The 21,020-nt window shown below is 48.0% G+C and overlaps 1 non-coding gene across 4 annotated transcripts in view; it reads left to right on the top strand.

The window, feature by feature from the left end:
* The window catches only part of LOC100431208 (uncharacterized), a 43,162-nt gene extending 23,097 nt beyond the window's left edge, over positions 1-20,065 (top strand). For 3 of the 4 annotated variants that reach the window (XR_010137245.1, XR_010137246.1, XR_008513786.2), the window contains 4 exons: positions 14,389-16,700; positions 17,190-17,328; positions 17,612-17,681; positions 19,591-20,065. This is a non-coding gene — a transcript (uncharacterized LOC100431208). The remainder of the gene's footprint in view (positions 1-14,388; positions 16,701-17,189; positions 17,329-17,611; positions 17,682-19,590) is intronic. The other variant, XR_010137247.1, reaches the window with a different exon arrangement.
* Positions 20,066-21,020: the final 955 nt, after the last annotated feature.

The raw sequence follows: 21,020 nt of genomic DNA, 5'->3' as shown, positions 1-21,020 counted from the left end.
GGAGGGTCATGTACAGTCCACTGGAGTCCAAAGACCTCATTTTAGATCTGAGACGACTGTGGCCAGGGCAGGGGGTGGGGTGAGGGGGATGTGAGCTTTGTTAGTTTTTTTTTTGTCCTGCCTTTATGAGGCTAGGTCTAGTGAGCATTCACAGCCGGTGTAGCCTGGGGTGGTGATCCCTGAGACTAGTCAGGCTCAGCCTAAGGTGACTTCTGTGGCTAGGGCTGCTTGCCCTGCCTGCCAGCCCCTGATGGAGCAAAGGAAGATTTTAACCCTGAAGTCCTAGGCGTGAACGACTTGAGACCCAGTATCACCAGAGGGCAGCTTATCTTTGGAGGCCTGAGGGTTGCCTTAAGGCCAAAGTACAGCAGAAAAGACACAGGAGGACTTACTACAGTATACTTTACCCTCCAAAGAACATGTGCTGGGCTGCGGGGAGAGCCCCCTGAGGTTGGGCTGGACTTCCCCTCTCAGATCATCGCTTGGAGCAGCCCCTACCTGCTTCCACCCTTGCTGACTGCCACAAAGCCTGCTCTCCCACATAGGTGGTACCGGGGGTCCAGAATGCTGGGAGAGAAGTCCCAAGTGCCCACTGCAAACACTATTCCAGAGGCAGAGGCAGAGGGCTTTGAGATGGCCTGGCATCAAACACAAAACAGGAAAGAAACGCGAGGACCTCCTTCCGCCGTTCAGTGTGATTAGAAATGACACCTCAGAGGAAAACCTGATCACCAAGAGTGGTTCCTTGATCTCTGAGCAAAAGAAGACTTGGTTTTGTGTGTTGAGAGGAACAAGAAAGAGTCAGCAGAGGATCAGACCATGGGGAAATAGGATTGGCCTCATTCCTGAGCATAACACACTTTTTTGCAGAGGTCCCTGTTGCTCTCAGCAACCTACTGATCAAGAAGGACAGCTTGAAGCACAAGGAAGTGAAGCTGCGGGGCTTCCTGCTGATACTTACAGAAAGAAAGAGAAATGGCCCTGCTGTTTCCCAAGGACAAGTCAGTTCAGGGCCCAGTGGGGCTCCAGGCAGCACCCCTCCCCTGTGCCCCGTGAGCTACCAGACCCTGCTGCTTCAGGCGTGGATCCACCTCTGCCTAAGCCACTAGGCATGTGGGGTGATTGCTTGCAAATCTGTCAACTGAGAGAAATAGTAGTATTTCGCAGTGCAGAATGATGCCTGAGCTCCAGAGGCAAGTTCTGTGATGCCCGAAGAGAGGAGGAAGAGTTGAGAGGAGGAAAAAACAAGTAAAGAAGCAGATTTATCCCTTGGGTGGGATTTCTGTGTTAGTCCGTCAAGGATGAAGCATTTTCCTATAATGCCATGGCCCAGGGCTCCACCAAAAGATTTCTTTTGACTGTGCTTTCAAATAATGTCTGACCCTCCCTGTGTCATGGGGCCCAGTTCTCCCAAACCAGAAACTTGAATGTCACCTTTGACCCCAGCACACTCAACACATCCTTCCCCCAGCCTCTGCAGGAGGTTGTCCACCCACACATACACTCTCATGTCATGGCCTTCAGATCAGCCAGATGTGGGGGGCCAGGCACTGGGGCATCTGCACACAGATTCCTGACTGGGCTCCCTGTTTCCAGGCTCCAGCCTTCTCGTCCTTTCCATTCTCCCCTCACCGTGGAGCACCTGGGGCTCCCCAGCTCACAGAACCTCTCACAGCTTCCCGTTGCTCACAAGCCCTAACTCTGTGACCTGATATGGAGGACCAGACCCTCCGAGGCCTCTGCTCCCTCCTGCTGTGTACCCCACTTTCTTCTGCACACCTTCCAATTCCGTGCCTAAAAACTGCCTCAATTGTTTGAAAACACTTCAGTGCACCCCCACCTCCTTTGACCTTCTAGGTAAGGTGTTCCCCCATTGAGAATCAGATTTCATTCGGATTCCAACTTAACTTCCTCTCCACAATTGGGGGTCCCTCCCCTGGACTGAGGCTGAAGATGCTCCTACCTACCAGGCCTTCTATACAGAGCTTACAAACGGGTTAGTTTCCTCTTGCTGCCTTGTATGTGTGCCTAGATGTGTGCGTTTATCCAAAGACACTGTAAATTCCTTGAGGGCATGGATTGTGTTTTGGGGTTCCCTGAAGCCTCAGCTTTGCACAAAGGGCCTGAAGATGGGGTGCTTGCTGCTGGCTTGTGGGTTTAAGATTCTCCTATGACCCCCGAGAATTATAATCTTCAACTGGAGGGCTGCATACTCAACACAATGTCAAGTTTGGATGGAAAGAAACCTGGGTTGAGATGAAGCGAGTGGGGAGAAACGGAGAGAGGAAAGAAGACAGTTGAGAAGTGGCGCCTCGTATTCTTGAGGGAGAAGGGAAGCTGTTTGTACTCATCCACAGGGAAAAGCAACCCAGCCCCGGCCCCAGAGTGGCCTGAGTGGGAATCACGATCCCTGTGCAGAGTGTTGGTGACACCAAGCCAGGCTTCGAGGACAAGTCCAGGGGCCAGATGACCTGGCTGCAGGTCAGTGAGGAAGCAGGCAGGGCTGGAAATCATGTCCCAACACAACAAATATCATCCGTTTAAGCTGAGTGAATGCCTGAAGCCAACACAGAGCAACTTTCATCATCCAGAGAATGGTGGAGCAAAGAATGTGTGTGTGGGTGTGCACCTGCCTTCAGGTCCTCGTATTCTCTCCTATTCTGCTCACCCAGGGGGTGGCAAGGATGTGGGGAGGGCCAGAGGACAGCAAATTTCTTTGATCAAACTAAAAGACTCCCTCCTCAAGTGATTCCCAGGATCTCATCCTCCTCAAATGCCATCTCAGGTGTCCCCAGACCCCAGTCATTTGGAGGTGTGGGTGACAACCCACCTTCCACTTGAATCTCAGGGCCAGGGGTGGTCCCTTCTAGGTAAAGGTTTTCTGAGTGGAGAAAAGAAGAGTGGGATCTGAAAGACGACGGGGCCCTCTGCCTGGCAGGGGAAAGGTGGGCAAAGGCTGGTGCCCAGGTCTGTGCGGTTGCAGTGGCTGGCTGGCACTGTCCCCAGGGGCAGCGCCAGCTCCACACAGAAGCAGCACTCAACCTTCCCTTTCTTTCTCGTGGGCCATCTTCTCCATGCCCATTCTCTTCTCAGCTCAGCTGACATTCACTCCTTAATCTTGTAAACCAGAAGAAGAGAGAGCAAGTGGATGGAAGAGTACTAGGCACACATACAGAGAGGATGGCTATGAAAAGGGATATGGGGCTCAGCCCTGTGCATGCCAAGCCTGATCTCCCCCAGGCTTTTCTGGGAGCAAAACCTCCCTACACAGCTGAGCAGCTAGCCTGCTAGAAGTCATGGTAGGTGGAGAGGAGCCTCTTGGATCAGTTCAAATTTGGAACTTTCCTTAGTATCCCTGGAGAATAAACTGTTTCTGGAGTGTAAGGCCAAAGAAAACACCACCCATTTCAGACAGCAGAGTTTCATCCCATGGGTCTCACACCATTAGTGGGTTGTGAAGTCAACTTAGTGGTTTACTGCCAGCGTTGTAAAACAATAGATTAGAAACAAAAGTCTCAGGGTATCACAAAAAGGGTAAGTATTTTTTTCCCAGTATATATACATCTATCCATACCTATGCCTATACCTATATTATATCTAAGTATCTCTGTGGGGAGGCAATGCAAAGTTTGTTAAATGTATTTCTTACTGTGATTTTGTGGTCAAGAAAGTTCAACTAACATTAGCCTGGACAAACTCGTTGCTGATAGGCTCATCTGGCCGTGGAGGAGCCAGAAAGAGCAAGCTCATGTGGAGAAAAGTCAGAACTGAGCATCTGGCCCGTTTTGGCCTCATGGACCTGACAGCCCTTTTGGGCCCCTCCCGGAATTAGGGGAGCACCTCACTGGGCCTTGGGTGGGAAGGGCTGTTGTGGGAAACCTTCTTTAGAGGCCCCTACGCGTATTCTGGTTATCTAAATGCCATTACTCTTCACTGCTCTGGGTCCTCACGTTAGCTTCTGAATCGTGCAGATTGCTAAAAGAGAGCCCTGCAGAACTTGAGAGAACTGGATAGTGCTAAGGTAGAATGAGAAAACAGTAATTGGTCAGCAAATGTCAGCGGTCTTCTGGGGCGTGGTGCTGTTTGAGGTTGGGGCTGAGTACTTGCCCTTGCTAAATAAAGCATGAAATCCAAGAACCCCTGGAAGACTGAGAGGGGCCGGGCTTGGGGACCCTCTTCCTGGAAGATCATTAGGGAAAGCACGGGGGTCTGGGGAGAGGCACGCCCTGCTGGATGCCTCAAAGCAGTCACCTCTGATAGCTGCAAGTTCTTTTCTTGTTCGAGAAAAAGAGTGCAAGGCTTTTTATCATTCCTCGCCGGGATGCTCCACAAATCACCGAGGATTTGAGAATAGCATCCAGAATGCTGAGAGAGGAGAAAGAATATGAATGTGTGTGCACACACACAGGATGCTCCCGCATGCTGCTGGGTGGCGGGGGCACTGACTGACTACCAGGGTGCACTGCCGAGGCCGTTCCTGAGTTGGGCTGGTAGGGGTGCTACACAGGGAGATGTCATTTTTTTTTTTTAACTAAGAAATTACAGAGTATCTAGCACACTGCCTGGAATATACTACATGCTTGATTTAGAGGGGTGATTTTCCTAAAGATTTCAGAATGATTTGTGCTTGTTAATCACTGTGGAATCCAGGAAGAGTGCTGTTCAAAGGTGTCTGTTCCTGTGGTGTGGGCAGCATGCAGAAATAACTGAAATTAGGATTCTCCTGTTAAAGGAAATCTCCAGCTTTTAAAGCCTTCATTATTCTTTGCTTCTTTCAAAATCCCTTTTATCCCCACTGATGGTCAGCCCTCTCCCTTTCCCTCCCCCATCCCTTGTTCTCTCATTCTCCTCCCTCTCCCTCCCCCTCCCAGGGCTACCTGCAACTCTCTGGCCTTCAATACACCACCAAGAGGGGATGAAAATTAACTGGGCAAAGAAAAGTTATGGATTCTGACGTTAGAGCTAGGGCTAAGTCAATAGTCTAGGCTACTTCTCAGACCTGAGACTCAACTGCTTTGAATTTCAGTTTACTTATTGCCATTTGGGAATAACAAGAAATGATCCCAACTCAGGGATGCACTCCTGTGCTCATATGAGAGAGCAAAGACCATCTGTACCTTGTTATCGTCATTGCCGATGATCTCTGAGCACACCCTTAAGCAGCAGGGACTGCCCATTAGCGACCATTTCGAAACAGTTGAGGGCATTGGCTAGGGGGGTGTCGTCAACAACTGTTTCTGCAAGCACTTGCTGAACACTCGTTCATTAGCTGGCACTGTGCCTGGGTGAGGGGCTCTGGGAAGAATTGAGACCAGAAACTTTGGCCTCTATGAGGCTCTAATCTTGTTAGAGAAAGCATGGAAACAGACACGGAATAGAGGACAGTGATGGCTTGGATGAGATTGAGTGAAACTATCTGAAATGGGTCTTCACTGCCATTTGTTTCTACAAAATGGGGTGAATCTTGCAGCTTTAACTTCTGTGTTTATGGGGAAAAAACGGAACCCCTTGGAAGCACCCTTCAATCATTCAACTTTCTTTTTTTTTTTTTTAGACGGAGTTTCACTCTTGTTGACCAGGCTGGAGTGCAATGACGCAATCTCGGCTTACGGTAACCTCCGTCTCCCGGGTTCAAGCAATTCTCCTGCCTCAGCCTCCCGAGTGGCTGGGATTACAGGCATGCGCCACCATGCCTGGCTAATTTTTGTATTTTTAGTAGAGACGGGATTTCTCCATGTTGGTCAGGCTGGTCTCGAGCTCCCAACCTCAGGTGATCTGCCTGTCTCGGCCTCCCAAAGTGCTGGGATTACAGGCATGAGCCACTGTGCCCAGCCCGATCATTCAGTTTTCATAGTGTGGACTTGAGTCAGATTATTCTTCATGGACAAAAATTCCTGAGAAGGCTGGTTAGTATATAGCTGGAGAAATAAAGCAACTCAGAAACCCCATTGGCTCTTCTAAACAAATTTTACTCTACTAAAATTGGAGACAAACATGTCTGCCATCTCTCACTTTGGTAGTAGGGAGTAAAGGGTGCTGTACTCAACCAGGGTTCCTAATCCACAGTTTGTGGTTCTCAAATTTTGCACTGATGTGCCTCTAGGACACTGCAGCAAGCTCACAGAACTGCCAAAGAATATCTAAAAATTTTCAAAGTGGCAACAGTGGCATCTGTCAGATACCAGGTGTTGAGTTGTTTGGACCTAACTATGTATTAACACAACTACTAGTTATTTCTTTTAGCTTAGGGGCACTGCAAAGCATTACTGAGATCCCAAAGGCATCCTGAATGGGGAATGTTTGGCAGGCTCTCTGGGGCTCAGTGCACCATCACCATGTCCACAATTGGATGGCCACGCGGAAGCACACCTGTGCACAGACATCTCTTCTACACACCCACACCTTGGTCTTATCTTTGGCCAGCTCCTTTGGACTTGGCAGTTGCTGATTTGCTTCTTTAAAAAATGTGTGAGCTTGTCATGAATTTGGTCTTGATTCACAGTGTCCACCGTTCAGCACCAGAGGCAGCCGTAACTCCTGCCTTTGGGGTAGGAGAGAGGTGGTTAGCTCAAAGGCTGTGAGTTTTCAACACTGGGCAAGCCTCCAAACTGACACCCAGGCTGGCAGAATTTGCCTCTAGAGCCATTGGGTAGTGGGTGGCCTCATCTTCTCCTTTCTGACTTTGTCCCCTTCTTCCTGGAAAGCCTCCAGCCCAGATCTCTGCTTACCCTTTCCCTCCCATCAGCTTTCCCCTGCACGCCCTCATAGGGCTGATGCCACCTCTGCACCTCTCCCAGGTCTGTGTGCTCTGCTGCCTGTGGGCTTCGCTCCTCCACCGTTGCTCTCAACTGCCATTGGAATTTTCTCTCCTGAAGATTCTCAGCGGTTGGTGCCCAGGTTCTGCAGCCAGGTGGACTATGAGGCTCCAAGGCTGTCGGGGTTCAGACCTTGCTGTGGGGACCTGGCAGCTAGTATACCAGAAACGCACAGTGAATGTGTGATGAATCAACCTAATAGCTTAATTCCCAGCGAGAGTTTCAGGGCAGCCACAGCTGTGTGTGAGAGCCCCTGGTCACTGCTTCTTATTTTCCAGGGGCTGTCTCTGCCTTAGCTGAAGAAAAACCTGATGGGGGAGCCCAGGCAGGCCCAGCAGAGGGGGTCTGTGGCTGGGGGACATCGGCCCTCCCGTGGCCCTTCTCTTTCCTGCTGCTCTTGCTCATTCTTTGCCGTGGCTCTCGTGTCCTTCCAGGCAGGTGGCTGAGTGCATGCAGCCTACATAGACGGGGCAGGGCTGTGTGGGGATTTAGGTGGTGGATTTAATCAATGTTTTTATCTTTGCATGGCAACAGGGAGAGGAGACTAATGTCTCCAAGGCTGAGGCACACACCTCACCTTCTCACTCTGGGGGGGCCGGGCCTCTGGCAGCCCCTGGCAGCCCCTGGCTCTGCCTCCCAGGGCTGCTGGGCCCTGCTGTCCTGATGCCTTGCAGCGGGAGGTGGGAGGGGTGGGGAGGGGAGCTGGAGGAAAGACGCCCCACCTTTGACATCCCCAGGCTCCCCAGTGTTGCCGCCTCTTCTGTATCAGCTCTTGAGACCGTTTTAGAGGTGGAAAGAAGCTCTGCTTTTTAGCACACAGAAAAATACCCTGGCCAGGTGGGACTTCACTGGAGATGAGCCTATGGTTTAAGGCCTTTTAAGAATGGAGGTTCAGGACTCAGGGCCCTTCTGGTGCTCTGCTCGCCAACCCCCCATGTTAGGTTTGGGCAGGCTTGGAGGGGATCTCCTGCCAGAAGACCCCCAGCCCCACTCTCCTGGTAGACCAAGGCCTTGCAGATCAACTCTGTGCCCCCGGGAAGGGAAGTAGAGCCTGGCCTGAGCTCCTTGCTGCATTTGCCTGAGCCACAGGCAGAGGGACACACAGGAGCAGCCCTGGGCACTGGGGTGTCCAGGACCTCAGCTACTACAGGGGCAAAGGAACGTCTATGAACAGCTCCCACTGGGCCTGCCATGCTTTCAGACGCAAGAAATAGCTCCACTGCCTGGGCCAATGTTCTGCTGGCTCCTCCTTTGTTGGTAGCAGTCAGGTCTTGTGCTAACAGTCGGGCCTACAGGGATTTATTATCCAGAACGGCTGCTCTAGAGGGGCTAGTTTCTCCAAATAGTTGATTTGGAGAAAAAGCACACATGCATTAGTCACCTCAGTGTAACAGGGCTCTGTTCTGGCAGTGACGGGATCACAGGGGAGGGCTCCCCATCCAGGACCCGTGTCCTTGAGAAGGTTTTGGAGCAGGGAAAGCCTGAGCTGAATCCTGATGAAGAAAGTGCTTAAGTCATGCCAAGAGTGGGATGTGGGAGAATCCAGGGGTGGGGTGGGTATGGGGACCCCAGCGTGGGGAAGGCACTGATGTGTGACATAGCAAGGGTGAGGATACTGGGGGAACTGAGCATTGAGGAAACAAGTGGATGGTAGGATTGCAGAAGGAATGATGGGCAAGGGATGACAGGCTTGTTGGGCCTGGATTTTATTCTGTGAACTCTTCTGGGAAGAAGGACAGCCAGAGGGCCAGATGGGCATTTTGGATGGAGCTTGCTGGCCGCAGTGTGCAGGGGACAGACAGACCTAAGTGAAGTCAAGAGTTGGGGCACAAGAGGAGGCCACTGCAATGAATGTGGCAGGAGATGAAAAGCCCCAGTGAGGGTGGGAGAAGGGCAAGAGGGCTAGTGGGGAGGAGGGAAGGGGTTGCAGGTTCTGGGTGGGCTTGGGTAGATGCCACCAACTAAAAAAGGAACAGAGTTGGGAGGTGGGGGTGTTGATGACATTCGGTTTCTGTGGCCTCAAGGGAAATGGAAGTGGAGGTGTCTGTTGCTCCTGGCCAGGCTGGGCGGTTGGATATCAACATTCACAGGCTTCCTAAACCAGAGTCAATGAGATAGCACCGGAAGGGTGAGGGGAACAGTAGGCCCTTGCCTGAGTGCATGCAGCCTACATAGATGGGGCAGACATATTCCTGAGGATAGATTATAAGGGGCAGGTGGAGAAGCAAGACAGGGGCAGAGGAGGCCGGGGCTGGAGGGCTGGGGAGTGTGATGCTGCTGAAGAAGAGGGCTGTCCCTCACAGACTTTGGGGGTCTTCACCCACTCTCTCCTCTCCCACCAGTCTATGAATGGGTTGCTGAGGGGAGTGACCAGTCTTAAGGGCTGATGTCTCCCTCAGGTGCCTAACACTATGTTTGACATACACTTGGTGCTAAATTAATGTTAGTGAAATCCACTGAACACAAATGTGGCACAGAGGCCAGTGAGAGGAGGACTGGAAACATTGGTGGATTTGGCAATGGTCAAGGGGATGGTGTGCCATTTGGTAGATGAGTTTGGGGGACAGGAGAAGTGGGGATGGAAGCTAGACTTCAGCAGGCTGAGGAGGCAGTTTTTTGGGTGGAGTTGGGTGGGGGTGATGAGGAAGTGGAAGACAGTGAGTGTCTCAATTCCTCATAAGAGTTTGTCTGAGAAAGGAAGGAGAGGAAGTGCCAAGCTCACATTTTGCGACTAGAGCATTTTCTAAGAATTTAAAAGAACGTTTGTTGCTCCTCTTTCTCCTCGAAACACGGCACGTTCCTTGTAGCAAAGTTAGAAAAATACGTATAAGAAGAAAAAAAACTTCTGTAATTCCATCCATTAGAAACATATCCTATTCAACCTCAGAGTAATTTCCTTCTGGACTTCTTCCGGCTTTGTGTCTTAGTAGAAATGGTATCACTCAGTGCATTATTTTGCAGCGTATCTGTTTCACTTAATAGTTCATGAATACCTTTCTCTTGTCGATGCTACTCTTCTTCCAAAATATCCTTTAAACTTTTATTGACCTGTCTATCTCATATCTGGGATTCAAATGCTTCGAAATCCAACAGGTGCAGAGGCGCATTCAGGGGAAGGTTGCTCCTTTTATTTTCTGCCTTGGAGCTCACTCTTTTTCACTCCCTGGAGGCAACTGACACTCCTTTACAAGCAGCAAATTTAGTAGTTAGATCATATTCCATTGCATAAATGTTCCGATATTTATTTATTTTTTAATTTTTATTTTTTTGAGACAGGGTCTCCCTCTCCAATATTTATTAAAATAGCTTTCTGTCTTGAATATTTGGATGTTACTGTTTTATTTTGCTATTATACGTAAGGTTATGATGAATGTCCTTCTGGCTAAATCTTTGCATACGTACTTCATTTTGTTAGAATAGACTTTTAGAAGCAGAATTTCTGGGTCAGAAGGTAGGACAAATTAAAATCCAATATCAGATTTTTACCTCCAAAACAAGCAGTATCGATTGACATCCCCTAGCGATGCACGAGAATGTTTGTATCCCCACCTAGGCCCTCCACCTGTGTTACTAAAATTCACTTCCTCAAACTGTGCCAACTTAGTGGGTGAAAGGTGCATGTGAGGGCCTCTAATCCTCGTTGTGAACTGCACTTTTAAAGGGTGCAAGTAGCATCTTGGGGAAAAATAGGAGACTCTAGGTGATGGCTCCAGGGAGGTCAGCTCTGAGTCTCTAGGGAGGGCTGACCTGTGAGAAGAGCAGAGGAGACAATCTAGCCTGGCTTGAGGTGGCTGCATTGCCAGTGGGTGCAAAGCCCAGGGACAGGATTCTTCATTTTTTCAGAAACCCCCAGGTGGAAGGGGGAGGGCCCCAGGCCATGAGAAGCAAGAAGGCCATGAACGATTCAGAACCTGAGGTCGAGGGACCATTGGCACACACGCAGGATTTTTGTTTTTCCCCCTCAAAGAGACTATGGTGATCTTTTTCTGACAACTTACTGGTGCACTAAAAGGGGTTCCTGGAATAGGGCTGGGGGTGCTGGTGGTGAATGCTCTTGGGTGATCAAAATGTGCCTCCCTCTAGAGTTTGCCCCGTGCACAGGCTTGGGGTAGGAGCCTGTGTTCTTGTGTCCTCTGATACTGGGCTGTGCTGCTTGGGGAAGGGAGAATAAAGACTGCTTTCATGCACCCAGCTGAGAGTGGGGCAAGGGACACCAAGGGCTCCCTTATTCATAAACCCCAGATTTTAGAAAGTTTGCACTGAAGGGTGAACCTGGACATTGGGAAGAGCAGGATATTCCCTCAACATTCACCTACGCTTTAGGTTTCTCCAAACAATTCTTGCTTTTACCATGTCATCCTCAAGGGCCAACTCCTTCTCTTTGGTTTTTCTGCACTGCTGTAGACAGGCCAAGTCTCTAGACAACTTAGTTTCTTAAAAACTGTAGGACAAAAAGGAGAAATAAACAAGATAATTTGACTTCCAATACGTAGTCACATGTCTTTGGGTTAGGGTTGCAAGATGTCTCCCTGGATTGTTTCCAGTCTGACTCTCAAGTTTGGGAATCCAAATTTCGGCCCTACCCCTCAGGGGCACCTACAAGGAACATAAGCTTCCTTGACGTTCACCTTAGAGAGCTGGCACCAGAGTGAAATGAGCAGCTCCAGTCCACTCTCTGTGAATTTAGAGCCATACCTTGCTCTTACAGTTTGCTTGTCCCCCAGCTATTACTTCCTGTTGATTATGCTTTTCAAATACGGTTTTATCCAAGGCATAGTTTTGGGCCCAGGTGACATTTCCCCATCCTGCGCTCCAGCTGGATTCTTCATTAGCCTCTGCATTCGTTCCTTAGGGCTGCTGTGAAAGATGACCACAAACTAGGTGGCTTAAAACACAAAAATTTATTCTCTCACAGTTCTGGAGGCCGTAAGTTTGAAACCAAGGTGCCAGCAGGGTTGGTTCCTTCTGGAGCCTATGAAGGAGGCTTCCAGTGGCTGCCAGCAATCCCGGCTGCTCTTGGCTTTTAGACACATGGCTCCAGTGTCTGCCTCCATCATCACATAGCCTTCTTTTCTTCTTTGCATGTCTTCTCTTCTTAGGAAGACACCAGCCACTGGATTCAGAGTCTACCCCAATCCAGTATGACCGCATTTTAAGTGGGAACATTAGCAAAGACTCCATTTCCAAATAAGGTTACATTCTGAGGTGCTGGGTGGACATGAATTATTTCGGGGCAACCATTCAGCCCATTGCGGTCTCTCTGCCTTCAGACTCCTCCTTCTACCTGTCCCTGCCATGGACCCTGTCATTCTTTTCAACCTTCCTGTAGCGGAAGCGCCCCACCCCTGCTTTTAAGCCCTTCAAAGACTTCCCACTGCCAACAGAATAAAGTCTTATCTCTTTAGCTCAACTTATGAAGACGCACCATAGTTTGGCCCCTATGATCTTTTCTACATTCCATTTCTCCATTTCTCCTACACACTCCCTACCATCCCTGGGAAAGGTCTTCTATGTTGTTGAACATGCTGTGAATGCTCTTTTCTCCTGCCTCCTCCTGTCTGTTGCTGAGATGCTCTTTTTCTCGAACACCTGTGTCATATATCTTTCCTTGTTCATGAGGACGTTTCTAGCCAGCCCATGTCAAAGGGCTCACCTCTCTCCACAGACCAACCCTAGCCCACACGGTGCACCATTCCTCAGTCTGTAGTATGGCTGTCCTCTACTGGTGACATTTCCATTTTCCATTTCCATTTTACCCAGGGGCAAGCCTGTGTGCTATACTTCTTTGGGTCCTTGGTTTTGACAATGGTGTTTGGAACAGGTGGCTTCATGGTCAATGATTTTGTTTGCTGCTGCTGGTGTGAGCATGCTGAATTGCTCCATGCCTGCAGCTCCCTCTAAAGCCGATGGAGAGCCCTGTGCTGAGATGAAATGGGGGGAAAGGAGAAATTTGTTGCCACTTTGAGAGTCAAAGGCAGTGGTCTTTCCAAGGGAGAGTGAACTAGCAGAATCACTGCAGGAGAAGCAAATTCTGGAGGCTGGGATGCCAACAGGTGCTGTAGGAAAAGTTGTAAAGATATATGTGGGGGAAACAACTGCTCCCATCCTCCTTGGGAGACAATTGGCAAACCACGTAGTTGGCAAAGGATAGGGACTGGGAAGAAAGTAAAAGAGGAGACAGAGTACAATGAACAGAATAGATGCCAATGGCCTTATCAGCTTTAACAGATGATCTGAAAACTTTAAAGTAACAAGGAAGTTTATATTCCCATAATTGTTAGTAGTGTCTTTTGCTAGCTCCTCCGATGTGACAGTGATTGACCATTGGCAGCTGGGTCTTCAAACTCTCTTCTAAAATGTTGCATCTCTATGGGGACACATGAGGAACTTAGTTCTTCTATCTGGAAGTAGGTGTCCTCTAAGATTTCTTGTGTTGTGTACTCTGTATCCCTTTTTTTTTTTTTTTTTTTTGACTATGTCTCAGTTGCATCAAAGCCCCATTAACATTGCCCTTTAGGATCAAAAAGTAGTCCATCTGAGAAGAAAGAGTGGAGTTTTAGAGAACTGGGGTGATAATTCTGGGCAGATGGCCAAGGTGTGGGCTCCAGGCTGAGCTCACTGACACATGACATTGTGTGTTTCAGGTACTGGGACAAATTTCCAATGTCAAAATCTTTGAAGCCACCAGGGCCTTTTTTGTTTTTGTTTTTTGGCTGGGTCTTGGCAGTACTCCTTCATATAGTAGTAGGTTCAGAAACTCAGGCTAAGGAAAGCATCCAGAAAAGATTGTCTGCCTCTGCAACAGTTTGTGGATAGCTTGTAATTGTAGTTCTGATCTTGTCAATCTGTCTTAAAACTCTAAATGTGTGGTCTCACCTGGCTAGATACAGAAAATACCTATCTTCTTATAGAAGCAGGCAATCCTCAACCCCATTAAAAAATTATGGTTTCTTGGACATTCCATCTAATAGGAATGCCAGTTTGCCTCCTGATATGTTGCCAGTCTGGCCATTTCAGCAGTCACTATTCAGCACTAGAGGAGGAATTCAGTTAAAGTTCCTTTGTCAGTAAGTCTTCCACACAACATATTTGTTTCCAGGTCCTAATGGTAATTCCTCAGGATCTGGGAAAAAAAAAAAAAAAAAAAAAAAGGATCAACTTTCACGTTTGAGTTTGTCCCATTCATCTGCATAAAGACTATCCATCAGTTTGAAGTGTCTTTTTGAGAATCAGAAAGGGGAGAGGATATGGGGGCAAAGGATGTATTCTTTGAGATCCTGCTCTTAAGCAGTGATTCTTCTCTAGCACTCCTTATTTCTAGAATTTTCCAGCCATCTCTAACAAAAGCAAAGTACAAAGAGCATTTAATACAAACCAAAACATGAAATGATCTTTTGATGGTTCAGTGTCATGGCTGTGACTTGGAATTTTTCACCACATTTAAAAAAAAAAAAAAGCCACATACGCCCAGGTAGTCTCTGCATCAAGTCTGATACCATTGCTCCGATGTTACGAGGCTGAAGCAGTTGTGGCTGATTGATGTCACTCTTCTAGCCATTTCCTATTTCCACAGAGAGAGGCCGGGTTAATCCAACTCCAGTCTAACTTCGGAGGCATCAAGGATTCTAGGCAGTGTCTCCCGTGTTTCTTTTTCCAAGTGAATTCCTGGAGGGAAACAATGAGGTCCATGTGTCTTTGCATCCCCAGGGACCAGCTCAGTAATGGGCATACAAGAACACGCTGAAAAAAGTTGTTTTGTTTTTGAACGACATCGATTTAAAAGTAGTAAGGTCCTCATAAATATAGGACATTGTACTCGTGTTTTTCTTCTGAGCATACAAATATTTGCAATGAGGTTGCACTGCAGAATCCACAGCCATTGTGACACCTGTGGCTCTGTGACTTGGAGGCAGAGGAGATGGAATGCCGGCGAGAAGAGGAAGATTGTGGTGTGGATGCGAGGGATGAGGGTGAATTAGTTTCCTACGGCAGCTGTTACAAATTTACCACAAGATAAATGAGTTAAAACAGTACAGATTTATTATCTCACAGTTCTGGAAGACAGAAGTTCAAACTACTGGCAAAGTTCAAAGTGCTGGCAAGGCTGTGCTCCTCAGGAGGCTCTAGAGGAGAACCTTTTTCTTGCCTTTTCCCGTTTCTAGGGGCCACCTGCATCCTTCGGCTCATGGCCTCTTCCTCCATCTTAAAAGCCAGCTTCTTCAAATTCGTCTCTAATTCTGACACTACCTCTCTTGCCTCCCTCTCTCACTTATAGGGGTCCCTGTGATGACAGTGAGCTCACCCTGATAATCGAGGCTAATCTCCCCATCTTAGGGTTAGCCTTTAGCAACCTAAATTCCACCGGCAACTTTAATTCCCCCCTTGCCATGCACCATGACATATTCACAGGTTCTGGGGAGGAGGGCATGAGCATCTTTGTCGGGGCATTGTTCTGTCCATCACAGAGAAGCACTCAGAGATTCTGGACTCCAGTGTCCTCATTGTACACTTGAGGAAGCTTGGGCTTAGAGGCTTTATGTTAATTCCATCAGTTTTCGCAACAGGAGGAGGAGAATGTCTGTCCAGGAGCCCTAATCAAGACTCAGCAGGAGGCTGGTGGCTTCCTTTCCTTCCTTCCAGTTCTTCCTTTGCCTCCTTCTACATATGGAGCCCATCTACATATGGGGCCCATCGCATTCCTTCTACATATGGGGCCCATCGCATTTGCACTGACTCAGATGCTGAGGGGCCAGACTGAAGGGACAGTGGCCATTGCATCAAGTCAGAGAATGGATCTGACCCATCTAGTTCTTCCTTCTACATCTGTGCCTCATCCCATTTCCACTGACTCAGATGCTGAGGGGTCAGACTGAAGGGACAGTGGCCATTGCATCAAGTCAGAGAATGGATCTGACCCATCTAGTAGAAGTTTATTGTTTTGGCAGAAGCACAAGCTCTTAGAGGTGCAGCTGCAGGGTATGACCTATTGGGGACATTGAGCTCAGTGACCATGGGCCCTGAGAGTCTGAAATCCTCAAATTTCTCCCAAAACAAAGTCCATGTAGGGAAGCCAAAGTGTGAGTCTTACCCTGCTGGTTTACAACTGACTGACATTTGCTGCCTGGGCAGCTGCTGTGGGTGCCTGGAAACCCTATTGGACTAGGACTGGCCCCGGCAAAAAACAAGTGTTTCAGCTGCCCAGTGTCCTCTGAGTGGATGCTGGTGATTCTGGTATGGAGCCCAGATGTAAGGCAGCAGGTGGTCCAGAAGGCACCAGAAGAGGTCTCCTGTCAAGGTCAGGGCCAGACAGGAAGGCACAGGGAACCTACTGCACGAGACTTTCACTTGCAAAGAGCAACCCATGATGAGGAGGGAGGATTCCTGGGGGCGTTGAGTCTCATCCATAAGGACACCTTTTCCAAGTTACTTCATTTTGTATAGCTGCATAGTCCCTCACCCTTATCACTGTACCAAGAGCTGGCAGCTGAACAAGAATACATCTTCTGACCAAGATCCCTTCTGGGACCAAGGACACAAGGACCCAAGACCTTCTTGCTTGGAAAGTGAATTCCTCAGAATTGCGAGATGATGCCCGTCTTGGAGGAAGATGACATGAGGACCCAAAACCTTCTTGCTTGGAAAGTGAATTCTCAGAACTCCACAAAGACTCCAGTCTTGGAGGAAGACGAGGTGTTGAGAGATAGCTGGGATCCCTGAGGAAGGCAGCCCCAGTCTCCGGTGGAGAATTACGAGGGACCCAAGCAGATGGTTGGTGGTGGAAACGTCACCTCAGTCTAGTACTATGGAGTTTCCTTTCACCCCCAACAGCCGATGGTTTCCAGGGGCGAAGAATGAAAAGTGAAGCAAGATGTCTCTACTGTCCAGGTGAGAGCCACATCCTATGGCTGAGGGCCTGGGGGCATTGGGGACCACCAAGAATGAATACTTTTCCAATTAAGTGAAGTCTTTTGTACAATATTCCTGACCAATAGCTAATGTTCTCTGAGAGAGGCAGAGCTTCAGCCCGTGAAAGGGTGAGGAAACTTGTAGGAAGATGTATGTGAGTACAAATGTGAGGAGAACATGCTGAAGTAGCCCAGGGGCTCAGTTGAAGCTGAGGACTGGTGGTTCTGGTGGCTGTGCTGGGGTTGAGGGTGGCAGTGTGAGATGGAATTGAGTGAGCAGGTTGGGTGGGAAAGAAGAAGAAACCTAGGCTGTTGTGTTTCCGAAGAGACCCTGTATCAAGGAAGAATGGGGGGATTTATCAGCCGGGGGGATATTTATTTTGTGGAAATGACCCCTAAGTGGGTAGGGCTAAAACCCTGCTGGCCCAGGGGAGAAGAGAAGCCTAATGCACTTTGTCTAAACCCACAGGTGCAGATAAGGAAGCAGGGCGCCTGCCACCCCCAAGGAAGAGTCAGTTCAGAAGCACAGCAGCTGCTGGAAACCCAGGAGGTTTCCAGTTCGTTCCTGCTGGGACCTGGCAAGAGTTGCACTGTCAAGGCTGCAAGAGGTGAGCCCCCTAGGGCACAGCGGAAAGGGCGTCATGAAAAGGGGAGCCTGCCGGCTGTTGAATGGCTGGACAGGCTGTTCTGCAGCCACTTGGGGCTCTAATGCCTCTTAATTCTCTCAAAGGCTGGGCAGCAGCTGCCATGCATTTTGTTGGGACCTGGGCTCTCTTGCTAGGAGTTCCTGAGGGCAGGAAGGCTGCAAGTTGAGGTTTTCTTTTAGGCATTCATTGTTCATTTGGAAAATGTAAAACGACTCACCCATGGCTCTTTCTTCTTCTCTTGAAGCTCCTGACGGCTTCTGGCACGTACAGACTGGAATAAGAGAACCTAGCAGAAATGGAAGCAGAGGCAAGAGGTAAGGCTTTGGGCCTGAAAGAAGACTGGGGGAGCAGCCTCTAAGACTTCTTCCTGGTAAATAAGAAGGGAAGTGCTCTGGGGAGCCCATCCTAGAAGCTTATGATTCCTGGGGAGTCTGGGGAAGAAGAGGCCCCTGAGTGACTGATAAGCTCATCTGTACTGGGCCAGGTTTGTGCTTCTTAGAGATACCCTGGCAACCTCTCTGTGTTATTGTGAGAGGAATGAAGACTAGACCATGAAAATAGAAAGTCCTTCAGGCTCTGGAGCAAGGAGAGTCCCTAAAAATACATGGTCACTCCAGCATTTCTGGGAGCTGGAGAGGACCTGGCTGAAAAATCCCAGCAGTCAGCATTGCATTATCAAGTTACTTCTGGTTTACTGGAAACCAAGAACTTAAGACAAAATTGAATCCATTTGTCTTAGTCAACTGAAGCTGCTATAACAAATACCATAGATCAGGTAGCTTAAAATCAACAGAAATTTCTTTCTCCTAGTTCTAGAGGCTGTGAGTCTGAGATCAGGGTGCCCGCATGATCAGGTTCTGGTGAGGGCTCTCTTACAGTTTGCAGACTGCTAACTTCTTGTATCCTCACATGATGGGGAAAAGGTGAGGGAGCTCTCTGGGATCCCTCATAAAATGGCATTAATCCCATTCATGAGGGCTCTACCTTCACGATCTAATCACCTCCCAAAGGCCTCACATCCTAATACCATAACATCAGAGACTAAGCTTCAGTGTATGAATTCTGGGAAGGCACAAACATTCAGTCCATAGCACAGTTTCTAGGTTTCTGTCCTAAACCACTAGTTAGGTTTCTGATTTTAATCCAGTTAGCACAGGCTTTTGATAATGACTGCTACGTAATGTGTTTGTGTTTGAAAATGTGGTGTGACATTTTTTTTTTTTTTTCCTGGAGACAAGGTCTGGCTCTGTCGCCCAGGCTGGAGTGCAGTGGTGTGATCATAATTCACTGCAGGCTCAAACTCCTGGGCTCAAGTGATTCTCCTGCTTCAGCCTCCTGAGTAGCTAGGCATGTGCCTCTATGCTTGGCTAATTAAAAAAAAAATGTAAAGAGATGGTTTCACTATGTTGCCAGAGCTGGTCTCTAACTCCTGGGCTTAAGGGCTCCTCCCGCCTTGGGCTCCCAAAGTGCTGGGACTACAGGCACAAGCCACCGTGCCTGGCCCATCATTATTTTAAAGTTATATGATATATGGAATTGACTATTCTTCTAAAAGAATTTGAATATGATTTGTTAAGGTCTATAATGTAGCCTGTTACTACGTTAAACCTATGGATTCACTTAGGAAGTGAAGTTGTCATTGTTGGACCTATTCTTTTGATTAACAGAAGTATGTGTGAAGGGCAGGAGGGTCAATGGTTAAGGGCGAAGACCATGGAGGCCTGCTTCTGGGGTGAGGGGGTCTCTATTTTGCCTCTTAAGTGTGACTTGGGCAAGCTCCTTAGCTCTTCTGTCCCTTAGTTCCCTCATCTGCAAAATGGGGATAGAAATACTGTCTTCCTCATCAGGTTATTGTGAAGATTGAATGAGTTAATAGATGTACAATACACTGAACAGTGTTTGGCCTCAAATATTAGCTATTTTTATCTCTTATTTCACTTCTTAAAAATGTATTACATTAATGTGGATTTTGCAATTATTTTTTGAAGAAAAATTTAGTTATTTTCCCGTTCTGATAGCATGCCTAGGAAACAAGATGGTTTCTGTTTTGGGACAGATGATTCTGGAAAGATGTTAGAAATATAGTACATTGAAACAAAATCTTCCAGTATCATTAACCTACACCTAGTGTTAAGCCCTGTCTTTTTTACAATGTTGCGGTCTCAGTAAATGTTTGATAAATAACTTCAGTACATTTACCAAGTTATTTTTGGTTGTTTCTAGGTCTGGAGGCCAGGAAAATGTCAATGGCAAGCAGCTAGCATGAAGACCCCACAGTGTTCTTCCCTCTAGTAGTGTGGTATTATTTGGAGCTGAGATGCTCCCAATATGGTTGGGACATTTGTCCCCTCCAAATCTCATGTGAGAATTTGATCCCCCGTTTTGGGGATGGGGTCTAATGGGAGGAGTTTTGGTCATGATGGGGGACCCCTCATGAATGGCTTGGTGCCCTGCTCACCAGGAGTGAATGAGCTCTCACTCTACTAGTTCACTGGAGAGCTGGCTGTTTAAAGAGCCTGGCATCTCCCCCACTTTCTCTCTTGCTCCCCCTTCTCACTGTGATATACCTGCTCCCCTTTGCCATCCATCATGAGTGGAAGCTTCTTGAAGCCTCCACCTAAAGCAGATGCTGACACTATGCTTCCTGTACAGCCTGCCATACCATGAGCCAAAATAAACCTGTTTTCTTTGCAAATTACCCAGCCTCAAATATTCATTTGTAACAACACAAAATGGACAAACATAGAAAATTGGTACTGAGGAGTGGGGCTTTGCTATAAAGATAGCTGAATATGTGGAAGCAGCTTTGGAAATGAGTAAATTGGCAGATATTGGAAGAATTTGGAGGGCTTAGAAGAAGACAGGAAGATGAGGGAAAATTTGAAACTGTCAACCAAAGGATGATGAGGTTCATAAATGTGGAAAGGAGAGCTGTATTTCTTATAAATGATTGCAGCCTGCAGGGTGGCCATTCTGAGTGGCTGGGAAGCATAGCCTCTGGCCAGAAGCCAGAAACAGGCACTTGGAGTGTCAGAAGAATAAAACAAGGATTTGTGCTGAATGAGGTAGCCAAATATATATTCAGCAAGCTATAGGAGGAGCCATGAATATTTACGGAAGAAGAAACACATGTGCAGTTGACCTCCCAGCCCCTTCATGGGTTCGCATGTTAAAAAAATGGTAGTATTAGCAAGATGTGAGGGGGAAGTTTTTGGGCCTCTGACTTCAAAAGATGAAGCAGTGGACACAAAACCCCTCAGTCAGTGCACAGCCTCCCTAGACTGACTAGAACCTCTCAGTAGTTGGTGGTCTCTTATCAGGAAGGAATGCTGCTTGGTTGTTCTGTTGAAACTGCACAAGGGAGGGCCAGCATCAGGTGGTTGGTTGAAATCAATGGTGAGGTGACTCTTTTGAAAGGGCTAGTTCCAACCCAAATGCTCATCAATGATAGACTGGATAAAGAAAATGTGGCACATATATACCATACTATGCAGCCATAAAAAAGAATGAGTTCATGTCCTTTGCAGGGACATGGATGAAGCTGGAAACCATCATCCTTAGCAAACTAACACAGGAACAGAAAACCAAACACCACATGTTCTCAAAAATGGGAGTTGAGCAATGACAACACATGGACACAAGGAGAGGAACAT

This window comes from Pongo abelii, chromosome 16, assembly GCF_028885655.2.
Source record: "Pongo abelii isolate AG06213 chromosome 16, NHGRI_mPonAbe1-v2.0_pri, whole genome shotgun sequence".
Lineage (NCBI taxonomy): Eukaryota > Metazoa > Chordata > Mammalia > Primates > Hominidae > Pongo > Pongo abelii.
The sequence above is the reverse complement of the archived record's forward strand: the minus strand, read 5'-3'. Positions and strand labels throughout refer to the sequence as shown.